This window comes from Capsicum annuum, chromosome 5, assembly GCF_002878395.1.
Source record: "Capsicum annuum cultivar UCD-10X-F1 chromosome 5, UCD10Xv1.1, whole genome shotgun sequence".
Lineage (NCBI taxonomy): Eukaryota > Viridiplantae > Streptophyta > Magnoliopsida > Solanales > Solanaceae > Capsicum > Capsicum annuum.
Genome location: NC_061115.1, coordinates 206,188,217 through 206,197,373, shown reverse-complemented (window position 1 = coordinate 206,197,373; position 9,157 = coordinate 206,188,217). Strand labels below are relative to the sequence as shown.

The 9,157-nt window shown below is 32.4% G+C and overlaps 1 long non-coding RNA gene across 1 annotated transcript in view; it reads left to right on the top strand.

Moving 5' to 3' along the window:
* Positions 1–8,465, top strand: part of LOC124898990 — a 10,359-nt gene extending 1,894 nt beyond the window's left edge. Inside the window, exon 2 of the long non-coding RNA XR_007056130.1 lies at positions 4,028–8,465. This is a non-coding gene — a long non-coding RNA (uncharacterized LOC124898990). The remainder of the gene's footprint in view (positions 1–4,027) is intronic.
* Positions 8,466–9,157: the final 692 nt, after the last annotated feature.

Genomic DNA, 9,157 nt, shown 5'->3' with positions numbered 1-9,157 from the left:
TATGTACTAGTCAAGTGTACGTGCTTTGCACGTGTGTCTCACGGCAAAAAAAATTATTAGAAAATAGTCGCCCACGTTAAAAGTTTGTATCTATTTAAATTATATAAACGGAATAATATGTATCTAAAATACTTGGACACGCAATTGTCTATCAAGAATAAATGATATTTTATTATTGTAAACTTCAAGTTTATACTAAACTTTGAGAAAACTTTTCTCAAGTCACAGGCAAATTTACTTCTTTAATAATAAATATTATAGCAATTGTCTATCAAAAAATTATTATTACCTCGTGACGATTTGCCTCAAGAATTATTAGTGAAAACTTCAGGAATATACTAAAACTTTAGAAAACTTACCTCGTAACAACCGTAACAAAATAAGAATCTAAAATTAAAAGGATTTTCATATATATAAAAGTAGAGAATTCATAAACCAAAAAGGACACTAATTAATATTTTAGGAGTATTTCATATATTCATATATTTTAATAACTATTTTTCATAAAAATAATTTTATTACCTTTAAAAACTAACCTTTCCCATATATTTAGGAAGTCTATATTAGAAAATCAATGTTTTCCATAAAATATAGGAAAATACGTAGAAAACATTAAGAAAACAAACCTTTTCCCGTAAAAATAGAAAAAATCAACAAATTTTACACCTAACAAACTTTTCTCTATTATTTTTAAATATATTTACTATAGTTAATATTCAACATTATAAAAATATAATAATATAATAATTCAAATAAAAAAGGTGAAAAGACAATTTTGTCTAATATATATGGTACATATAATTTGATAACATAAAAATAAAAAATAACTGAAAAAATAATTACTCTTAATTTAATTTAAATATTATTGTAAACTTGATGATACTTTAGTAATATATATATATATATATATACACACACATACATACTTGAGCGTACATAATAAATTTGTTACCTTATAGCAAACAAAATCCCTTGTTCTTGAGGTTCATACAACTTTTGTTCTTTACATCAAAACACAGTACTATTTCTTTCTACTATCTTCATTTTTGAGTTTGTCTAGATCCATCTTCAAATCCCTAGCCATTAAACAATGACACAAAAATAAATATTATTTTTTAAAAAAATTAAAAAATCATATTAATATAATATGAACATAATAAAAAAAATAAGAAAGGTGGAGTATAAATAATCTTAGCCTTACTTACTCAAAAGATAAAATTATGAAAACTCAATTATATGAAGAATTCAGTATAGGAAATAGAAGTGTAATTTTACAAAAATCGATAATATTATATATTGTGTTACTAAAGAAATGTGATGAGAACATGTTGAACCTTTTCAACAATAAACACAATAATTTAAATCACTCAAAATAAAAACCAACATAATCAATAAATTTTCAGCCATGTATCCACCAGATAATTAATAAAAATCAATATGCAGTACAAATTTCAAAGATCTCTTCAATTTCTAAACTTTATTAGTGGAAAAAACAATATACACTCAAAACAGAAGCTCAAAGTAATCTATAAATATATAGATATGATGTGATCTAATAAAAATTGAATGCATTATTTTATAGTAATAACTTTAAGTTGTTTCAACTATATTTAGCTATATAAATATTCATACCTTTAATTCAGTTGTGGCAGAAACCAACAAAACCTAAGATTGAAAAACCTTGTTTTCTTTTTTTTTGCTACATACTCCGTCTACAATTCAAAGAAAAACATAAAAATATGAATTCAAGAGGGGAACGGAAAAGGAAAAAGAGAGGGAGGAGAGAAAAGCTATATGCGCGTGTATTATTAGTCCCATTTTAATTGTACACTCTATTAATAATATTATCCATAATTATTTCTTACCATATATTTTAAGATTTTAAATTTTTCTATAACAAAATAACAAATTAAAAAAATAGTAAAGAGATGATTTTGTTTATTGCGAATACTCTTAATGAAGGACAAAAAGTTCAAATCACTTTTGTAAATGTCTTCACACTTTTAATATATTATAGATTATAGATATAGATATAGATGTATGTATGTATATTCGCCTAGTCCATGTGTTGGGACAAGCGTGGGCTTGGTAGAATCAGTGGTCTTTGACTAGCTGTGGATATGTATTTTGTGAAATGTACCGAGAATTACTTAGTGGTAATATGCGAGGTATTGGGATGTTGAATATATTTTCTTCGTTGCCGTTATTGTCTCTAGGGGCATACATTGTTGCCGTAATATGTTAGGGGTTTGTACATGCTGCCGTAGTAGACTTTTAGGGCATTATATTTGTTGTTGTGAGCTTTTCGAGGTGCTAGGCTGATCACCTTCACTGTAATTAATGACAAACCGTGAGAGTTGATTAAGTTGACATATAGAGTGACTTTTTGAACTTTCGTTTGAATCTTATTGAGCATTACCTTATAAGAGATATTGTGTGCATGTTATTTATGTATTTTGTTGTGCTTTGTATTTTCTAACACTTTTTTCAGGGGTATTAAAGTAGCGAGTCGAGGATCTTATTTAGTTATATTTATATAGAGCTCACTCTTTACTAGCATGTCTGCAGATAGGAGTGGGCATGGTATGATTTGGTACGATATTTAAAATTTTGGTATAGTAATTTTGGTATTCAGTTTGTAAAAATACTATATAATTACCATACTATATTAATTCGATATGGTTCGGCTTTTTGATATTTGATTTTTGCATTTTGCAGTATGATAATCGGTAACCAAAATTTATTCAAATTTGACAATATATGCTCGTATAATAAAGTATGATTACTTTGAATTTTCAAAATCAACTCTCAATTGTATCGTAATACACATAACACACGTAGAAATATTCAAAAAGAAGTACAAACAACTCTTTATGATAGTCAATTACATAAAAGAAGACATTGCAATCAAGATAGAGTAGTCAAAGTTTCAATGTCCTGACATTTATATATATATATATATATATATATATAAACACACACACACTCTCTCTTCGGTATGGCATTTGGTATTTCGATATGTCATTTATAAATACTGCATACCATACCATATACAAAGAAAATTTAAAATGTATATCATATGCCATACCAAATACCATAATATCAAAATCATAGTACCAAAATTTTTTATTCGGTATATACCATACCATGCCTTCCTCTATCTGCAGATATGTTGCAGAAGAAGAGACTAGTAGCTAATAGTCTGTATGTGTGAATTCCATTGTTGAGGTGATATACATACATATATATATATATACACCCTTTGGTATGACATTCATTATTTCAGTATGTTATTTATAAATACCGAATATCATACCATATACTAAAAAAAAATTTAAAATGTATATTATACCATATTAGATACCATAATATCAAAATCATGATATCAAAATTTTCGATTCGGTATACACCATATCATGCCCACCCCTATCTACAGATATTATTGCAAAAGGAGAGACTAGTAGCTAACAGTCTATACGTGTGAATTCTATTATTGAGGTAAGCCTTTGCATTATTCATGGAGGATGTCATTCAAATTTATCTATTTGTAGATTATATTTCTCTTCATTTGGTTTGCATGCTCGAAAGTTGAACTCATGTAACTCTGTTTAGATACTCTATGGTCTTAGTGTGAGATTTGAGCTAGAGATTTATTATCTAAGCTATTTTTGTTTTCATAAATCGTTATACGATATCTGGTTGGATAATTACTTTGGGTAATGATTATTCCATGCATTTGGAGTTGTATATGTTTGTGATTGTATGTGCAATTGATTCTCCTTGTAAGTGGTGTTAGTGGGTTTCAGTCACGCCTAGAGATTAATTTGGAATGTGACAAAGTTGGTACCAAATCCTAGGCTTTAGGTCTCGGGTCATAAAGAAGTGTTTGGTAGAGTCTTTTTATAAGTATATAGGCGCCCATACTTATGAACTTGAGGCTCTAGAACATCTAGGAAATTTTTCTTTTTTCATTCATTGTTGGTGTATTGAGTTGAATGAAGTCTAACCTTTAAATATTATTTCACAGATGGTTAAGAGATGTGGTTTTACTTCTACTAGTCGATCTAATACACCTGCTAGACGTGGTGCTGGATATGATTTTACCCATGATGGTGGTCGCTTTGGGTCTTATTTGACTAGGCTGCAGACTAGGATACAAACCGGTCCTCAGCCTGAAGTTGGGAAATGGGGCCAACCCTAAGTTGTTTCTTCTGAGCAAGTGCATAATCAGGCTGATTGGGATGCTCCAAAAACAGTGCCAATTTTTGTACCTACTATTACATTGCCTGTGGACGCAATGGTAGGATTTTTAAATGTACTTGAGGCATTGGTTGCTAATCAGGGTCGAGATCTAGCTCCTCGCACTACTTCACAAAGACAGACACAAATTCAGTTGAATATTGCAGCTTCTCAAGCACCTCAAACAATTTATCATTAGGTTGTAGTTATGGGGAAACCTAAGGATATTAAGCCACAAGAGTTTGATATTACAGTATCTACTACTGAGCCTCAAAATTTTATTGATTATTGTGAGAAGATACTGACTATGGGATTGAAAGAGACTTGTGGCATAGAATTTACCATTTTTCTGTTCTTAGGGTCTCCTGAGGCATAGTGGACTTTTATTTTGAGGGGTAGACAATCAGGACTACCACCGATCACTTAGTTAGATTTTTCAGCAGTATTTATAAACAGATTTATTCTTTTTAGCAAATAAGATAACATAAGACACCAGTTTAATGACCTGTGATAGGGATCTATGACAGTTACTGAATATAAAGCTAAGTTCACTAAATTATCCAAGATTTATGGATGGACTTGAGGCTCATTATTGTCGTCCTATGATATGGGATGTGCATAATGGATCCTATGCTGAGGTGGTTGACACTTCTCTCTATTCTGAGTCTTATTATGAGATGGAGAAGATTAATTAATAAAACAAAAAGGTATGTAACTCACATAGGTTTAGTTGTGCTCTGTTTGGGAGAAAGAGTGATTTTCATCATGGACAGTCTAAGACTACGCAGTCAGAGTTAGTGGGTCAATCTTTAAGGAATAGTTATCTAGCTAGATAGGGTCAACAATCGATGCAGAGAAAGGGTAGCAGTTCTTTTTAGTCTAGACAACATCCAAAATGTTCTAATTATGGTAGGAACCATAGTGGGCATTATTTTGGAGTTTGTGGTCCTTGAAATACTTATGGTGAAAGAAGGCATATTGCTAATTTTTGTCCTAAGGGAGATTTGGTTCTAGTCAAGACACTGTATAGGTGTAGAGAGATATCGTAGGTACTCATTCTCATGCTCAGCCAGCTAGAATCCCTCCACAAGGTGTTTGTAGAAAAGGTCAACAAGGTTCTTAAAAAGAAGGTGGACCACCGAGATTCCTTGCTATGGCTAGATAGTACATAGGGGCATCTAATGCAATAGTTATAGGTATTATCACTGTAAATTCTCATGAGGCATATTCTCTTATCGATTCTGGTCCTACATATTCATATATGCCTTCATTTTTTGCTGTATTCTTATAAAGAAGGATTGAGAATATTATTATTCCATATATTTTTATGACCCCAGTAGGGGAGACCATATCATCGGATAATGTTTATAGAGATTGTGTGATATCTATTTAGGGTAAGGACACCATAGTTGATCTTATTTTATTGTCAATGTCTGATTTTGATGTGGTTATGGGTATGGATTGGTTAGCGTCATGTTACACTTTGGTTGATTATTATGCTAAGCTTATACGTTTTGATATTCCTGGATAACCATCTTAAGTGTGAAAAGCTATGACTCTTGTGACTCAGGGAAAGATAATATCTAATGTAAAAACACTTGGAATGATTAATAATGGGTGTTTGAATTTTATTGCTACTGTCCATAACACTCGAGCATAAGATGTTGCTATTGACAATGTTCTTATTGTTTGAGAATTTGTTAATGTATTCCTAGATGATTTTCCTTGGCTACCTCCAATAGGAGAAATTAAGTTCAACATTGACTTTGTGTCAGGGGCTCAACCTATCTCTATTTCACCTTATCATATGGCTCCAGCTGAGTTGAGAGGATTGAAGGTTCAACTCCTGGTATTATTTTATTAGGGATTCATCTGGCCTAGTATGTCATCTTAGGGTGCACCTATGCTATTTGTGAAAAATAAATATGCCACAATGAGAATGTGCACTGACTACAGGGATTTAGATAAGGTAACAATCAAGAATAAATATCCTTTGTCTCGTATTGATGGTCTATTCGATAATTTACATGGTGCTACTTACTTTTTAAAATTTACTAAGATTGGGTTATCATCAGCTAGGAGTCAAGGCTGAAGATATCACTAAGACAACTTTTTAGACTAGGTATGGGCATTTTGAATTTTTAGTAATGTCGTTTGGATTGACTAATGCACCTGCAACATTTATGGACCTCATGAACATGGTATTCAAGCCATACTTAGACCATTTTGTGATTGTGCTCATTGATGACATTTTGGTCTACTCTCGAAGTTAGGAAGAATAAAGGCAACACTGGAGAGTTGTGCTGCAGACACTTAGAGAACAAAAGCTTTATGACAAGTTCTCAAAGTGTGAGTTTTGGTTGGGCATGTTTTATTTTTGGGTCATGTGGTGTCAATAGATAAGATTCATGTTGATCCAAAGATCTAAAGACGATTGAAGAAGTTCTAGATTGGCCTTGACCTAGTACTATTAGAAAGATTTATATTTTCTTGGGACAAATTAATTATTACAAGAGGTTTGTAGAGGGTTTCACGAAGGTAGCCGCTCCATTTACCAGCTTGCCTAAAAAAATATGGTTTTTCAGCGGTTAGATGAATTTGAATAAAGTTTTCAAAAATTAAAGAAGGCAATGATTTTGGTTTTGATTTTGACTTTACCTACGAGAGAGGGTGGTTTCACTATTTATTATGATGCATCTCGAATTGGATTGGGTTGTGTTTAGATGTAGAATGGTAAAATGGTGGCATATGTCTCTCGACAGTTAATAGTCCATGAGAAGAATTATCCGATTCACGACTTAGAACTGGTTTGCGATTGTATTTCCACTCAAGATCTGGCATCACTATATTTATTGTGAGCCATGTGAAATTTATACTGATCACAAGAATCTTTCATACTTATTTAAGAAAAGAGATTTGAATCTAAGACAACAACGGTGGTTAGAGTTACTTAAAATTATGATCTCACTAGCTTGTATCATCCTAGGAAGGTGAATATGGCAACAAACACCTTGAGTAGGAAGTCTATGGAAAGCTTGGCTCGATTTGCTACAGAAAGGTGACCTATGGTTATAGATATTCAGCCTTTAGCCAATCATGGAGTTTGAATTGATCACATGATGCCTGGCAAGTTATTTACAATTATGGTGGTTCAGTCATCCTTAGTTGGGCAAGTTAAGACTTGCCAATATGATGATCCCTACCTTGTTAGGCTTTGAGATCAAGTGCCAAATGATGGTGTTAAGTCTTTCACTATTGATGGTGAAGTCACGCTAATTCATCATAGGAGATTATGTGCTCCCACTGTGGGTGATATGAGGCAACTAATTCTTTAAGAGGCTCATAGCTCACGATACTTTATCCACCTTGGTGATACGAAACTTTATCAAGACTTGCACGAATTGTACTAGTGAAAAGTATGAATATTGATATTTTGAAATATGTGACTAGTTATTTAAATTGTCAGTAGGTCAAATATACACATAAAACCTGGTGGAATGATGCAAAAATTGACTATCCCTAAGTAGGAAAAAATTACTATGGATTTCATTATTGGGTTGCCAAATACCTTCAAAAAGCACAACTTAGTTTGGGTGATAGCGGATAGACTTACAAAATCTTCCCATTTCAAACCTGTTTGGGTTACTTATAACGTGGAACAGTTAGCAAAAATTTACCTCCAGGAGAGAGTTCGGCTTCATGGTGTGCCTATTTCAATCATAACTAATCACGATGCATAATTCACTCCTAAGTTTTGGAAATCTTTTCAGCGATGGGCAGTCTGAAGGAGTTATTTAGATCTTGAAGGATATGCTTAAAGCTTGCACGATTGATTTTGGTGGCCATTGGGATGACCAGTTTCCTTTTAGTGAGTTTGGTTATAACAATATCTACTAGTATAGCATTCAAATGACACCATATGGGGCTCTGTATGATTGCAAATATTGTTCACTAATTGGATAGTTTGAGCCCGGCGAAGCACAATTATTAGGTCCATATTTAGTTCAACAAGCATTGGAGAAAAATTTAGTAATACGGGACCAACTTAAGACGTCACGAAGCAGGTAGAAGACCCATGCAGATAAGAGGGTCCGTCATTTGGAGTTTGAAAAAGGAAAAAAAAGTCTTTTTGAAAGTTTCTCCCATGAAAGGAATTATGTGATTTGACCGAAAAGGTAAGCTAAGTCCTAGATACATTGGTCCTTATGAGATTTTGGACTGAATTGGATTGGTGGCATATAGGATTTCTTTATCTCCGAGATTGTCTACAGTTCATCCTGTGTTTCACGTGTCTAGGCTTAGATGGTATATTCGTGATGATCATCAAAAGATCCAGGCCAGAGAATGTAGTGCTTGATGCAAAATCTGACTTATAAGTAGGGATGGCAATGGTGCGGTGCAGTGCGGGTGCGGTGCGGGTTTTTACTAAACCCAAAATTTTTAAAATCGCACCGCACCACACCGCATCACATTTAAACCCGCATAAACCCTCCCCACATTCATACCCGCGGATAACCGCACCGCACCGCCCCATGTTTTTATTTTTTCCCTTTTTTTTGAAAAATTTATAACTCCATTGAAAATCATAATATTTTCAAATCTACAACTAGAAAATAATAACTAATTTCTATTATATCACTTTTCACTAAAAAAATTGTCAAAAAGTATAACGTGTACAAGTAATGATCAAATGTCATAATTTTATTCAAATGAATAAAGATTTTAAAAAAGCTACTATAAAATTATTTATTTGTAGTGTTATGCATGTAGTTTTAATTATCATAAAATTTAAGTAAAGAACACATATAATTTTAGGTATATTCACGAGAACAATACTAATTTTTTATTTTTTTGTTAATTTAAACCCGCATAGACCCGCAACCCACACCGCACCGTACCATTTTAAAAAAAATTACTT